Source organism: Carcharodon carcharias, chromosome 11 (genome assembly GCF_017639515.1).
Source record: "Carcharodon carcharias isolate sCarCar2 chromosome 11, sCarCar2.pri, whole genome shotgun sequence".
Taxonomy (NCBI): Eukaryota; Metazoa; Chordata; class Chondrichthyes; order Lamniformes; family Lamnidae; genus Carcharodon; species Carcharodon carcharias.
In genome coordinates this window covers 160740719-160756228 of record NC_054477.1, presented here as the reverse complement: position 1 = coordinate 160756228, position 15510 = coordinate 160740719, and the positions used below count along the sequence as shown (strand labels likewise).

Genomic DNA, 15510 nt, shown 5'->3' with positions numbered 1-15510 from the left:
GATAATCATCCAGATCATTCATCATTCAGATAATCTTTTGAACCATGATTGAATCTGCCTCCACCACATTCTCAGGCAGTACATTCCGGATCCTAAACATCTGCTGAATAAAAAAGGTTTTTTCCCACATGATCTTTTGCCATTACATCACATGGACTGCAGCAGTTCAAGAAGGTAGCTCACTACCACCTTCTCAAAGGCAGTTCGGGATGGACTTAGCTTAACATCACCTTTTCCACAATTGTTGATATGCCATCTACAAAATAATTTGCAATTTAATATTTTTACTATAGAGCACAATGTAGCAGTCCTTGTGCACACAAAATAAAACTTTATTTTTTATTCATTCATGGGATGTGGGCTCAGCTGGCTGGGCCAGTATCTTATTGCCCATCCCTAGTTGCCCCTGAGAAGGTGGTGGTGAGCTGCCTTCTTGAACCGCTGCAGACCATGTGGTGTAGCTACACTCACAGTGCTGTTAGGAAGGGAGTTCCAGGATTTTGACTCAACAACAGTGAAGGTACGGCCAATATATTTACAAGTCAGGATGGTGAGTGGCTTGGAGAGGAACTTCAGGTGGTGGTGTTCCTGTGCATTTACTACCCTTGACCTTCTAGATGGGAGGTAGGTTTGGAAGGTGCTGTCTAAGGAGCCTTGGTGAATCCCTGCAGTCCATCTTGTAGATGGTGCACACTGTTGCTACTGTGTGTCGGTGGTGGACGGAGTGAATATTTGTGAATGGGGTGCCAATCAAGCGGACTGATTTGTCCTGGACAGCGTCGAGCATCTTCAGTGTTGTGGGAGCTGGACTCAGCCAGGTAAGTGGGAAATATTCCATCACACTCCTGACTTGTGTCTTGTAGATGGTGAACAGGCTTTGGGGAGTCAGGAGGTGGGTTACTCGTCGCACAACTCCTAGCCTTTTACCTGCTCTTGTAGTCACAGAATTCATATGGCTAGCCCAGTTCAGTTTCTGGTCAATGGTAACCACCGCCCCCCCCACCAAAAGATATTGATAGTGAGGGGTTCAGTGATGGTAATGCCATTGAACATCAAGGGCTGATGGTTAGATTCTCTCTTGTTAGAGGTGGTCTTTGCCTAGCACTTGTGTAGTGCGAATGCTGCTTTCCACTTCTCAGCCCAAGGCTGGATATTGTCCAGGTCTTGCTGCATTTGGACATGGACTGCTTCAGTATCTGAGGAGTCACGAATGGTGCTGAACATCGTGCAATCATCAGCGAACATCTCCACTTCTGATCTTATGATGGCAGGAAGGTCATTGATGAAGCAGCTGAAGATGGTTAGGCCAAGGACACTACCCTCAGGAACTCCTGCAGTGATGTCTTGAAGCTGAGAAGACTGACCGCCAACCACCACAACCATCTTCCTTTGTGCTAGGTCTGGCTCCAATCAGCAGAGAATATTCCCCCTGATTCCCATTGACTCCAGTTTTGCTGGGGCTCCTTGATGCCACACTCTGTCAAATGCGGCCTTGATGTCAAGGGCAGTCACTCTCACCTCACCTCGAGAATTCAGCTCTTTTGTCTATGTTTGAACCAAGGCTGTAATGAGGTCAGGAGCTGAGTGGCTCTGGCGGAACCCAAACTGGACATCGGTGAATAGGTTATTGCTAAGCAAGTGCCGTTTGATAGCACTGTTGATGACCCCTTCTATTACTTTAATGATGATGGAGAGTAGACTGATGGGGCAGTAATTGGCCGGGTTGGATTTGTCCTGCTTTTTGTGAACAAGACATACCTGGGCAATTTTCCACATAGCTGGGTAGATGCCAGTGTTGTAGCTGTACTGGAACAGCTTGGCTAGGGGCATGGCAAGTCCTGGATCACAGGTATTCAGTACTATTGCCAGAATATTGTCAGGGCCTTTAGCCTTTCCAGTATCCAGTGCCTTCAGCTGTTTCTCGATATCAGAGTGAATCAAATTGGCCGAAGACCATCTGTGATGCTGGGGACCTCCGCATGAGGCCGAGATGGATCATCCACTCAGCACTTCTGGCTGAATGTTGTTGTGAATGCTTCAGCCTTATATTTTGCACTGATGTGCTGGGCTCCTCCATCATTGAGGATGGGGATATTTGTGGAGCCTCCTGCTCCAGTGAGTTGTTTAATTGTCCACCACCATTCACGACAGAATGTGGCAGGACTGCAGAGTTTAGATCTGATCCGTTGGTTGTGGGATCGCTTAGCTCTGTCTATCACTTGCTGCTTATGCTGTTTGGCACGCAAGTAGTCCTGTGTTATAGCTTCACCAGGTTGACAGCTCAGTCTTAGGTATGCCTGGTGCTGCTCCTGGCATGCCCTCCTGCACTCTTCATTGAACCAGGGTTGATCCTTAGGCCATGAGGTTACAGATTGTGTTCGAGTGTAGTTCTGCTGCTGCTGCTGATGGCCCACAGCGCCTCATGGATGCCCAGTCTTAAGTTGCTAGATCTGTTCACAATCTATCCCATTTAGCACAGTCTAGTGTCACACAACATGATGGAGGGTATCCTCAATGTGAAAGCGGGACTTCATCTCCACAATGACTGCGTGGTGATCACTCCTACCAATACTGTCAGATGCATCTGCGGCAGGCAGGTTGGTGAGGATGAGGTCAAGTATGTTTTTCCCACATGTTGGTTCCCTCACCACCTGCCACAGACCCAATCTAGCAGCAATGTCATTTAGGACTCGGCCAGCTCAGTCAGTAGTGGTGCTACCGGGCCACTCTTGGTGATGGACATTGAAGTCCCTCACCCAGAGTACATTCTGCATAAATTCAGTGCTTCTTCCAAGTGGTGTTCAACATGGAGAAGCACTGATTCATTAGCTGAGGGAGGGATGTTTCCTTGCCCGTGTTTGACCTGGTGCCACGAGGCTTCATGGTGTCCAGAGTCGATGTTGAGGACTCCCAGGGCAACTACCTCCCAACTGTATACCACTGTGCCGCCACCTCTGCTGGGCCTGTCCTGCCGGTGGGACAGGACATACCCAGGGGATGGTGATGGTGGTGTCTGGCACATTATCTGTAATGTATGATTCCAAAAGGATAGCTATGACTAAGTCAGGCTGATGCTTGACAGCTCTCCCAATTTTGGCACTAGCCCCCAGATATTAGTAAGGAGAACTTTGAAAAGGGTCGACTGGGCTGAGATTGCCGTTGTCATTCCTGGTGCCTAGGTCGATGCCGGGAGGTCCAGCACACTGAGTGGCTTGCTTGCTAGGCTCTTTCAGAGGGTATTTAAGAGTCAACTGGAGTGGGTCAGGTGTACATGTCGTAGTTAAAGACGACAGATTTCCTTCCCTAAAGGGCAGATGGGCTTTTACGACAATCGACAATGGTTCATTTAAGGCTCTTCATCAGATTTTTAATTTCATATTTTTACTGAATTCAAATTCCACCATCTGCCGTGGATCTGCCGTGGTGGGATTTGAACCCAGGACCCCAGAGCATTACCCTGGGTCTCTGGAATACTAGTCCAGACAATACCACTACGCCATCGCCTCCCCTTAAACTGAACGTGAAATAATACATCATTGGAAAAACTGGAATTGCAAACTTCAATGAGCCAGTTTAAAATAAACAATTTTGCTGGTTTGATTTTTAACAAGTACTTGGGACCTCTGAAAAAATATATTATGCATGACTTACAGAAGCTTCTCATGGAAAATACCATAGAATATAATTTAAAACTGAAATTATGAAGGCTTCAAACCCGGCATTCTCCAGAAAAGATTACATTTCATGTTGTCAAATTTTAAGTTTTCATTTACGTCACACAGACCAATTTGAGCTTTCGTTAAAAATTAAATATTGGGAAGACTGATGCCATCGTTTTTGGTCCACACTCCAAACTCCATTTCCTGACATTCAACTGTATCCATGGTAACAGGCTGAGATTAAGGCAGACTGATCGCAATCTTAGTGTCAAATCTGATGCTGAGATAAGCTTGCGACTTCCTATTCCTAAGACTGCACATTTCCAACTCCATAACATTGCTCAACTTTGCGTCTGCCTCAGCTCATTTGCTGCTGAAACCCTCATCAATGCTTTCATTATCTCTAGACTCGGCTATTCCAACAAGCTCCTAGTTGCTCGCTCGCCTTCTACCCTCTGTAAACTTAAGGTCATCAAAAACTCTGCTGTCCATGTCTTAACTCACAGCAAGTGCTGCACCCTTATCACCCCTATGCTCGCTGACCTACACTGGCTCCAGTCAAGGAACATCTTGATTTTAAAATTCTCATCCTTGTTCTCAAATCCCTCCGTGGCCTTGCCGCTCCCTATCTCCGTGGTCTTCTCCAACGCCACAGCCCTCCAAGATATCTGTGCTCCTCTAATTCTGGTCTCTTGTGCATTCCCAATTATAATAATTCCACCATTGTTGGCTATGCCTTCAGTTATCTAGGCTTCCAAGATCTGGAATTCCCTCCCTACATCTCTCAGCCTCTCCATCACTTTCCTCCTTCAAGACGCTTCTTAAAACCTCTCCCTTTAACCAATATTTTGGTCATCTGACCTCATGTATCTTTTGTGGTTCAGTGTCAGTTTGTGTCATAATTCTCTTGCGAAGCAACTTGGGACATTTCATTATATTTGTATAGTGCCTTTAACATTAAGTTTGAGACTATGCAGAATTCAAGTACTCTAATCTCATATCACAAACAGCAATTTCTGCTGGTCAAGGAGACAGCAAAAAGAGTTGGAAGAGCTGGTTAAGAAAGATTTGCACAGAGCACACTGGAGCAGGGGATGCTTAATCGCAGGAAGAAGCTTGGGCTAAAGTTATTGCACATTTTAAGGAAAAGGTAAAACATAAAGACTTTAAAGCAGAAAATATAGGGCACTGAGGAGAAATCGGAACAGTATAAGTTGTGCAATGGTGCGCAAAGTTCTGAAATGGTTAATTCTGTTTCTTTATCCACTGATGTTACGGAGTATTTCCAGCATTTTCTGTGCTTTTTCAGATTTCCAGTATCCACAATATTTTTGCTTTGGATTGCTTTAGCAATCCCAGCACAAATTTAAATCAGATGATCATAAAATGTACAAATTCAAAGCAATAAAGTTTCATTTGATAGTAGCCACCACATTCTTTAGAAATGTTGTTGGTGCTTTTCTGGCTCAGTTAGGAAAGGCAATGCATGACCATGCAGAATTCTGTTGGCAGAAAAGCAATGTTGAATGGTGCATTAGGAGCCAGTGGAAGTTTGGAGTAATTAATGGGAGTGGAGGACGGGAAACCGGCATGCAGAGTGTGGGATAGCACTGGGAGGAGCTTGGGAGTCCCAAGGAGCAGTATTCAAGAAGATGACTTGTTCCTAACACACCAATATCAAAAGCCCTGGAGTTTGTTGAGTTATTGCCAATGCACAAGGGATCCAAGTTGGGGAGAAAAAAGGGGTCATGACCGGATCTCAGAAGCATTCTAGCTAGGAAGAAGATTTTTCAGAATACCAATAAATCTGCCACGGTGTTGGTCATGAAGGTTTTTGATGGAATAAATAAAGAGAGACTCCTTCTAGTGGCAGGAGGCTCAGTAAATAGAGGACACAAGTTTAAGGACACTGGCAAAGGAGCCAGAGGGGGGATGAAGAGAAATATTTCTAAGCACTGTCTTGTAATTTGGAATTCATTTCCTGAAAGGGTGGCAGAAGCAGATTCAACTGTAATTCTTAAAAGGGAATTGAATGTATATTTGAAAAGGAAAAATTTACAGGGCTATAAGGGAAGATTATAAGGCTAATTCAATAGCGTTTCTAAAAGTGCCAGCTCAGGCACAATGGACTAAATGGCCTCAAATTGTGTTATATGATTGTATGATTACACAAGGGAAACAATGCATCTTTCAGCTATGTCTGTTGTGATAAGTTGGGGAATTACCTGCTGATTACAATATGGTAGGGGATGTGACAGCAGTACCAACTCAAAGAGCTTATATTACTAGCAGTTCTCCCATGACATTGCTCACGATCACTATAAGGTTTATTAATTATATTGCACTAAAAATATCATCAGAAACCATAAGTTAGTTTAAGGATGTCTGTATTGTGGTCATGGGGTCTTAATGGTGCATTGGGCTGTGGCAGGTGCAGGCTAACTGGGATCTGACCACGTTGAGGGACATGGAATCCATCAGCCTGTTGTGGATTTTCAGATCTGGAGAATTGTATCCACACTGCTTCTGACCCCTTTAAAACTATCAATCCCCAACTCTACCACACATTCCCATCGTCAGCCTTTTCTGTACCTTCAGGCATCTCCACCACCATCTCTGTCCATCACCAGCTAGTTCCTGTCTTTACGTTCCATTTTAAAAGCATTTAAACTTAAATTTTCTTCCTCAGTTTAACCGATGTGTACCCCTAGCATGCAACACAGGCAGAGTTAGAAAATTTGGTGAACTATTAGTGAGTGTAATTTAATAAAAACTAAATGTCCATAAACATAAAAATTACTTCATAAAATGCTCAAGAGTTCATCATTTATACATTTTCTAAGTGTATTTACATCAAAAACATCAAGTGTCAAAATGGTTCAGGAGAGATTTTGTAACAACAGCAATAATCAGGCAAGTGACAAAATGATTCTTGTTGCAATGTACCACCCATCAGCATGAAGGCTGTACCATAGGTTACTGGTGCCGAATTGAATTCCTTGCAGTTTGTTAAATGTTAACATATTTTTGTCATGTTACCAATTGCTGCCAATTGGATTTTGGAAATTGCTCTTTTTCTCAAAGAATTTGATTATGTAGAATTTGTGATTGATTTTCCATAATAAAAAGAAAAAAAAAACTTGCGTTTATATAGCTTCTTTCAAAACTGCTAGGCATCCCAAAGTGCTTTCCAGCTATTGAAATACCCTTGGACTGTAATCACTGTTGTAATGTAGAAAGCGTGGTAGCTAGTGTGTGCAGAATAAACTCCCACAAACAGCAATGTGATAATGAGTAGATAAACCTTTTGTTTGTGATGTTGATCAAGGGATAAATATTGGCCAGGATGTCAGGGATAATTCCCCTGTTCATCTTTGAAGTAGTGCCATGGGATCCTTTAAATCCTCCTGAGAGGACAGATGGGCCTTGGTTTAATGTCTCATCTAAAAGAGGGCACCTTCAACAGTGCATCATCCCCACAGTACTGCACCAGAGTGTCAACCTAGATTGTTGCGCTGAAGTGGAACTTAAACCCATTAACTATCTGACTCAGAGGCAGTTACTGTCTACTTTTATTATTCACCAATAAAAGGACAAACAGAGATTTAACCAATGGAGGAAAAAGGTAAAGAAATAATAAGGTTGCTGGTTACAATGCAGACAGAGCACACGCACACACTAAAATGTTATTTCAAAGTAAAGAAAGCTTATGATAGATAGAGAAAAACTATTCCCTCTGGTGGAAGGTCCAGAACAAGGGGACAGAACCTTAAATTAGATTCAAGCCGTTCAGGGCGATGCCAGGAAACACCTTTGCACGCAAAGGTTAGTGGAAGGTTAGGGAACTCCCCATCCGCTTCCCACCTCCCCAACAAAAAGTTGTTGAGGATGAGGATCAATTTAAACTTTCACAACTGAGATTGCCAGATTTTTGTTAAGAACATAGGAAATAGGAGGAGTAGGCCATTCAGCTCCTCAAGCCTGCTCCGCCATTCAATTAGATCATGGCTGATCTTCAACCTCAAAGCCATCTTCCTGAATTATCACCATTTCCCTTGATGTCTTTAATAACTAGAAATCTATCGATCTCTAGCTTGAATATACTCAATGACTGAGCCTTTACAGCCCTCTGGAGTAGAGAATTCCAAAGGTTTATCACCCAGAGTGAAGAAATTCCTGCTCAGCTTGGTCCTCAATGGCCTACCCATTATTCTGAGATGGTGTTCCCTGGACATAGACCCCCTCCAGCTAAGGGAAACATCCTTTCTACAGCTATTCCATCAAGCCTTGTGAGAGTTTTGCATGTCTCAATGACGTCACCTCTCATTCTTCTAAACTCTAGGGAATAGAGGCCCAGTCTCCTCAATCTCCCCTCCTGTACTCTAGGTAAGAGCATTTAGGGATATGGAGCCAAAGGCAGACAGATGAAGTTAAAATACAGATCAGCCATAAACTTACTGAATGGTGGAGTAGGCCCAAGGGACTGAATGGCCTCTTCCTGTTTCTATTTTCCTATAATATTTAGGTCCCATATAGATCAGAACTTTGCCCATGTATTTAGGGATGACAGAAGTAATCAGAGTAGAATCCAAAGTTTTGCTGAAAGCCTGCTTAATCAGTTGTACTGATTTGTAAATTCTCCAATTGTTGCAAGAAAAATCACAGCTCTTACATTTTGGGAAGATTCAGTCACATACAGAGGACAGCCCTCCCTTACCAAGCGTCAGTGACAACGTGTCCATTCATTTGAAAATTTGGGACCCTACAGTAGTTCACATGGTGCTAAACGTCTTTTTAAGTTGACAGTCAACATTCAACTGTTCTTGTCCCACAAGTAAAATCATCTTTTTCCCCGAGATTGGAAGCTCATCAATATGAACCATTCAGGGCTGTTTGAGCAGTGAAGCGTTCTTTTTGAAGCTGATCAGCTTTCTCTAGTTCTGTATGGGGGCATGCATGTGAACTTGTTAGCATTTGGACAGGGGCCGCACAAACCTTGGGTCTGTGCTGAGGGGATCCCTTTTTTTTTGGATCACTGGAATTGAAGGGCAAAGCCTCGTACTCTGCTATGAAAGAAAAACCAAGCATCCTTGAAGGGGGAGGCACAGAATAGGTCAGAGCTCGCGGGCTGTAATTTAAGGGCCCATAACTGAAGCTGTTTTTGAGCTTTGTTATTGCTTTACTAAAACTCGCCAGGGTGCTTTGATTTCTTCAAAGAGATTTCTTCTTCCAAAAACAGTAGGTCCAGGAGCTTAATTTGGAGATGCACTGGGGGCTCTGAATTCCCCAGCATCCATGTCTACACAGGAGAATACTCTGGCTGCTGTACTCAGCCCTTTATCTACTGAGTCTATGGTGAACTGCTGAAATAACATAGCTATTCCAGTAATATGTGTGGCATGAGCACTCTCGCAAGATTGTTAGGAGAACTTTTTACTGCAGTTGCTCCAATCTGTTTCTGTAGCCTTTATAGCCTAAACAGGTCTAAGAGTCCGGCCTACAATTTGGGTCAGAGGCATTCAGGCAAAGGAGGATTTATTGAAGTTTTAAACCACAAAATCTTCCATTACACATTTCAGTAAACATAAACTCTTAGAATGCCATGATAAATTAATACAGTCATGAACAGAGATCAGGTAGTTCAGACAGCACAAACTACTCTTAGCTATTTTCACTTTATATAGTTTGCTTTACATTTTTCATGAGCATGCATGACCACCCCCCCACCTTCCTTTCACTGGCACAAAATTAGCTACTTCTTCCAATTCCAGAAGATTCTGCACCTTTCATCTCTGCAACAGAGCATCAATTTTGATAATGCTTGAATTCATCTTCAAATTCCTGAATTACAAACCGTTCCCTAATACAGATCTAATACAATCATAAAAGCAGTTTCAGATGTAATTTTATTCAGCGAGGTTATGAATAGAATTATACCGCTTTAAAGTTTCGGGTATGTTATCAGCGAACACAATAGAGAAAAATTGAAGATTTTATTATCCTCCATATACCATCTATAACAGAACCTATTTTTCTTGCACATTTCTCAGCCAAGCAAATACTCACTAAAGACTAATTTGGTTCTAGTATTAAGCCCAATTAGCTTTTCCAGGTAATGATCCCATTGGGAATGTGGCTTCAAACAGTCCAGGATTGTAGAGGGCATGTTAATGAGCATATCAGTTTGACACAATCACACCACCACACTAGATCTTCACACAGATGTTGAAATGGAGACATATCCATTGCTACAATTGTGAGGTCTATAAGGTTATGATGTTTTGGGACTGAATCTTTAAATTTAGGGTAAATGAAGTGGGTCATGTGATCTATTCTGAAGTTTTTTTAATTCATTCATGGCATCACTGGCTAGGCCAGCATTTATTGCCCATCCGTAATTGTCCTTGAGAAGTAGTGGTGAGCTGCCTTCTTAAATTACTGATGTCCATGTGGTGTAGGTACACCCACAGTGCTGCTAGGGAGGAAGTTCCAGGATTATGACCCAGCAGTGAAGAAATGGCAGCATATTTCCAAGTCAAGATGGTGTGTGGCTAAGAGAGGAAATTCCAGCTGGTGTTCCCATGTGTCTGCTGTCCTTGTCCTTCTAGATGATAGCAGTCATGGGTTTGGAAGTTGCTGCATAAGGAGCCTTGGGGAGGTCCTGCAGTGCATCTTATAGATGTTTCACACTGCTGCCAGTGTGAATCAAGCAGGCTGCTATGTCCTGAATGGTGTCCAGCTTCTTCAGTGTTGTTGGAGCTGCACTCATCCAGGCAAGCGGAGAGTATTTCATCACACTCCTAACTTGTGCCCTGCAGATAGTGGACAGGCTTTGGGGAGTCAGGAGATGAGTTACTCACCGCAGAATTCCTAGCCTCTGACCTGCTCTTGTAGCCACAGTATTTACATGGCTAGTCCAGTTCAGTTGCTGGTCAATGGTAACTCCCAGGATGTTGATAGTGGGGGATTCAGCAATAGTAATGCTATTGAATGTCATGGGGTGATGTTAGATCCTCTCTTGTTGGAGATGGTCATTGCCTGACACTTGTGTGGCACGAATGTTACTTGCCACTTGTCAGCCCAAGCCTGGATATTGTCCAGGTCGTGCTGCATTTGGACATGGACTGCTTCAGTGCCTGAGGAGTCACAAATGGTGAACATTGCACGTTCATCAGTGAACATCCCCACTTCTGACCTTATCATGGAAGGAAGGTCATTGACGAAGCAGCTGAAGATGGTTGGGCCTAGGACACTACCCTGAGGAACTCCTGCAGTAATGTCCTGCAACTGAGATGACTGACCTTCAGCCACAACCATCCTCCTTTGTGCTAGGTATGAATCCAACCAGTGGAGAGTTTTCCACAATTCCCATGGACTCCAGTTTTGCTAGGGCTCCTTGATGCCACATTCTGTCAATTGCGGCCTTGATGTCAAGGGCAGTCACTTTCACCTCACCTCGGGAGTTCAGTTCTTTTGTCCATGTTTGAACCAAGGCTGTAATGAGGTCAGCTGCTGAGTGAACCTGGCAGAACCCAAACTGAGCGTCAGTGAGGTTATTGCTAAACAAGTGCTGCTGGATAGCATTGCTGATGACCTTTTCCATTACTTTACTGATGATCAAGAGTAGACTGATGGGCTGGTAATTGGCCTCGTTGGATTTGTGCTACTTTTTGTGTGCAGGGCATACCTGAGCAATGTTCCACATGGCTGTGTAGATGCCAGTGCTGTAGCTGTAATGGAACAGCTTGGCTAGGGGAGCAGCAAGTTCTGAAGCATGAGTCTTCAGACTGCCGTCTTAAACCGCTGCAGGCCATTTAGTGTAGGTACATCTATAATACTGTTAGGGACAGAGTTCCAGGATTTTGACCTAGCGACTCAGCCTGACAGTAAGCTTCCATGTTATGATTGTTAGAGATCAAAGCAAAGCTTAAGTGTTTTTAACTGGGAAGAAGGTGCAAGGTATTTACGTTTGAAGACAATGGCAGCAGTCCCCGAGTTCACAATCAGTTTACTCCAATTCTCTCCAAAGTCCCAGGAAAATGTTGTAGGTATCAGGTTGTAAACAGCTGTGCTGTAAACTGTCCATTTACCTCTAAGAGGGAAGAAAGCTGAGGTCAGGGATAGCTAATTAACATTTCTACCTAGATACAAGGTGTTTCATGTTGCCATGGAGAAGAGGGCCGAGGAAGCCATTTTTAAGTCCAGGTTACAGGCTTCCTTGCAAATCAATGAATATCACACATGGACATCAGTTCCGTATGATCAGCAGAGAGAAGAGGCTGTTTGACTTTGAGAGCTACCACAGTATTACCACATGCAGGAGTGAGACAGTCTCTAGTTGAAGAGAAGCATCTTGCAGCCTTCTACGGATTCCAGGAGATTTTTCCTCTGACAGCTGGTAGTGGATCTAAGAAACTCCCTGAAAACTGAGGAAGTACCTGGAGATGGTCACTCAAAGTTAATACTTGGCGAAACGGGGAAACGGAACCCATTGGAAGCTGGGTGAAACTGGAGATTGTTTGCTAAAAGGACTGTAATTCCATGGAGTGTGCAATGCGTGTTAAGTATAATTGGGGAAAGTTGCTTTATGTAGTTTAAAGTAAAAGCTGTCAACAAAAAGAAAATAGTGTTTTGGCGATTTTTTTTGTCATTTGTTATAGTAAAACTTTTAAAACGTGAAATCTTGTCATGTCATTCTTTCAGCTAGTTACTGGAAGTTCAAATCTCTTATTAACTTATCGATCTCTACCGAGATCATAACACCATGGAGAAACAAATATTTCAAAGTTGGCTGCAATTAGGATCTGACATATCAAAGTACAAATTGCACACTGATCCAATGTTATCTCTTTCTTCATGGCAGGCTTCAGGTCAACTGAGTTTTCTTGCAGTACTGCACATGACTTATTTAAAAGCAGTGAAAGCTTCCATCAAAAAGTTTCCTTGGTCTTTTATAGATCAATGGGTAGGGGCACCATGCGGCAATGTGCTGAGCCATCCACACGCATCAAGAAGGAAACACTGAGCCCTGGTTGGTGCAGAGTTAGGTACTTTCAATAAGTACAGCAGTGAGTACTCCAATTACTCTCAGCATTTCTGGGTATAACAACCCATGTGCTGGGAAAAGCATTTTCTTTTTGTGAAATGTCCTTTAAGATCAAAGTGAGCTGGAGAGTATTCTGAAAGAGGATTAATTGGTCTCCTGATTATGACATCATTAGGCTCCAAGAAAAGTCCATCTGGACTGAGGTTGCCATCAGGGTGAACAGCTAGGAAGCAAAGGGTACATAAAAAGCTAATTGCAGTGGGGTTGGGTCAGCCTGTTCTATTTGGCAGTTCAGAACACAAAGAGTTGGTGTAAAGAAGAAAAAGCATGGCTCTCTCCAAATGGAAAGGTTGTCTGTTTGGTAGTCTTCAAACAGAGCCTGGTGTTGAAGCAGGTTTCTGAGAATATGGGAAGATGTTTCCATTAGTAGGAGAGACTAGGACCCAAGGGCACAGCCTCAGTGTAAGGGAAGATCTTTTAGAAGAGATGAGGAGAAACTTCTTTAGCCAGAGAGTGGTGAAACTATGGAATTCATTGCCACAGAAGGCTGTGGAGGCCAGGTCATTGAGTGTATTTAAGACTGAGATAGATAGGTTCTTGATTGGTAAGGGGATTAAAGGTTATGGGGAAAAGGCGGGAGAATGGGGTTGAGAAACTTATCAGCCATGATTGAATGGCGGAGCAGACTTGACGGGCCGAATGGCCTAATTTCTGCTCCTATGTCTTATGGTCTAATAAAGCAGAGACTTGGAGCTGAATTCTGCCGTTGGTGAGCCAGGGGCGGGGCCCACTCACAAAATGACATGGGATGACGTCGGGGGGAACCCTCAATGTCATCCCGCCCCATTTAAATCTTAATGAAGACAGGGGCACAGCAAAATCAGCTCTGCGCCCATCAACCTGTCAATGGCCAATTGAGGCCATTGACAGGATAATTAAAACAATTAAAGGACCTGCGCGTCCAAGCTTAAGGTTGATGGGCAGGCCAGGAGCCCCAGCAGGCTTCTGAAAAAACATGAAAGCTCATCCAGGGGCAGGATGAGGTTTCATGTAGGGTTTAAAAAACTTTAATAAAGTTTTAGTGAAATTTATTAACATGTCCCATCTCATGTGACATTGTCACATGAGGGGGACATGTTAAGGATTTTTTTATTTTTCTATTTTTAATGTTTGTAAATCTTTCAGCGATCTCCCTGAGGCAGCACTTAGCCTCAGGGAGATGGGCGCTCTTTCGTGCACATGCATGAGAGAGCGCACTCTTACATTTGGGGAATCCCCCCGCCCGCACAGGAAGCGCATAGCACTTCCCGCCTGGCGTCATGCTGGGCGGGCCATAATTGGCCCGCCCACTTAAAATGGCAGCGGGGCCCACTTCTCCAGTGGGTATCGGCTCCCTGCCCACCGGAGATTGGGTCAGGCCCGCCCGCCCAGTAGGCAGAAAATTCTGCCCTTGGTTACTGTTTGTGTTATATAGTTGGAAAGAGCAAAGAGCTGGAGACTAGAAGGGCAACAGATTGGGAATTAGACAAGACCCCACAGTTTGTGTTGCTAGAGCCCACCAGGCCATTTATAAGGGCCAGAGAAGGGGAGAAGGGAGTCTCAGGGAATTCCGTGCCATCAGGACTATCATGACCTGCGTGACAGAGGACTCACAGATGTGTGCCTTGTCGGTGATATGTCCAGGACTTTGGCTGGAATACGGCTGCTGGTGAATACAAAAGATTGAAAAGATTGGATGGGAAATGAGAGATCCTACATGGTGGAAGCTGAGTTGGAAAGACTGTAAGGTTCCACGTGATCCCACAGTTGTGCAGGAGATAATGCAAGTGCTTGTAACTACATAAGGCATATCTTTGTTGTATCGACTATATAAAGTGAAATTTACCTTTTTATTTGAAATATCCTTCACCTGTGTTTGAATTACATTAATTTTAGTTGGTTTGTTAGAGTAAAAGTTTTAAAAAGTGAAATCTTGCCCAGCAGTTTTCTTTCCATTGTCATCAAGGGAATTCCTTTCTTTTTAAAAAGTTATTAGTCTCTATGATAAGAAAAAAACACAACTTAGGGTTTCCACTCTGATAGTCATCCACTAACCCTTTCTGGACAGCATACAAGTGTGTCGGCGGCAGATAAACACAGGATTGGGTCAAGATACGAAATCCAGTTCAACAGCCTGTCGACAATTCCTCAAGTGGGCTCACATGTGAAGAATGAATTGAGGTACTGGTGGACTCCTGGCACATGCAGATCCATAGTACCATTTAATCATAACCTCTGGAAAGGTGAAAAAGGGAAGAAAGAGGAGAATGTATTTCCTCTGTGAATAGCATCATCGCTATCTGCCACTGCTCCCCCACCCCCAAAGAAAATTCAGCCAGGCCAGAAACACTCTCTTCAATCTGTGATGGAGTGAGGCAAAAGCCCACGTTCAAGGCACAAGACACCAGGAAGCTTAACAGGGGATCTGGCCCTATGTGACTAGGTCAAGCAACTGTGTATCTACTTAATCCGGCTCAAGAGTTGTTAATAAGCAGCAAAGTGTTTGAATAAGAAAGTGTGAGTTAGACTGAAAACTAAATATCAAATCAGTACAGAAAGCAAAATAAAAAGAAAGAAGAAAGCTGAAATTAAGATGGGGGTAATAAAAACAGAAACAAAAAGTAATAATCCTTTAAATAAAAGCTTAAATGAATTTACATTTACCAATATAAATTCAACATGGTATTTTAATTACATATGAAAACATTTTTAAAATCATGATTCTTTAAATTGTAAAAATTTAAATTTTACTATTAAAGTTTACAG

The 15510-nt window shown here is 43.3% G+C and overlaps 1 protein-coding gene across 3 annotated transcripts in view; it reads right to left on the bottom strand.

Annotated features, from left to right (window-relative positions):
* The window catches only part of pcca (propionyl-CoA carboxylase subunit alpha), a 343073-nt gene that overhangs the window by 303744 nt on the left and 23819 nt on the right, over window positions 1-15510 (bottom strand). Inside the window, exon 3 of one of the 3 annotated variants that reach the window (XM_041199772.1) lies at window positions 14800-14979. The exons of the other annotated variants lie outside the window; for them this stretch is intronic. The gene's annotated coding sequence lies outside the window, so the exon portion shown is untranslated. The remainder of the gene's footprint in view (window positions 1-14799; window positions 14980-15510) is intronic. 3 annotated transcript variants of the gene reach the window in all.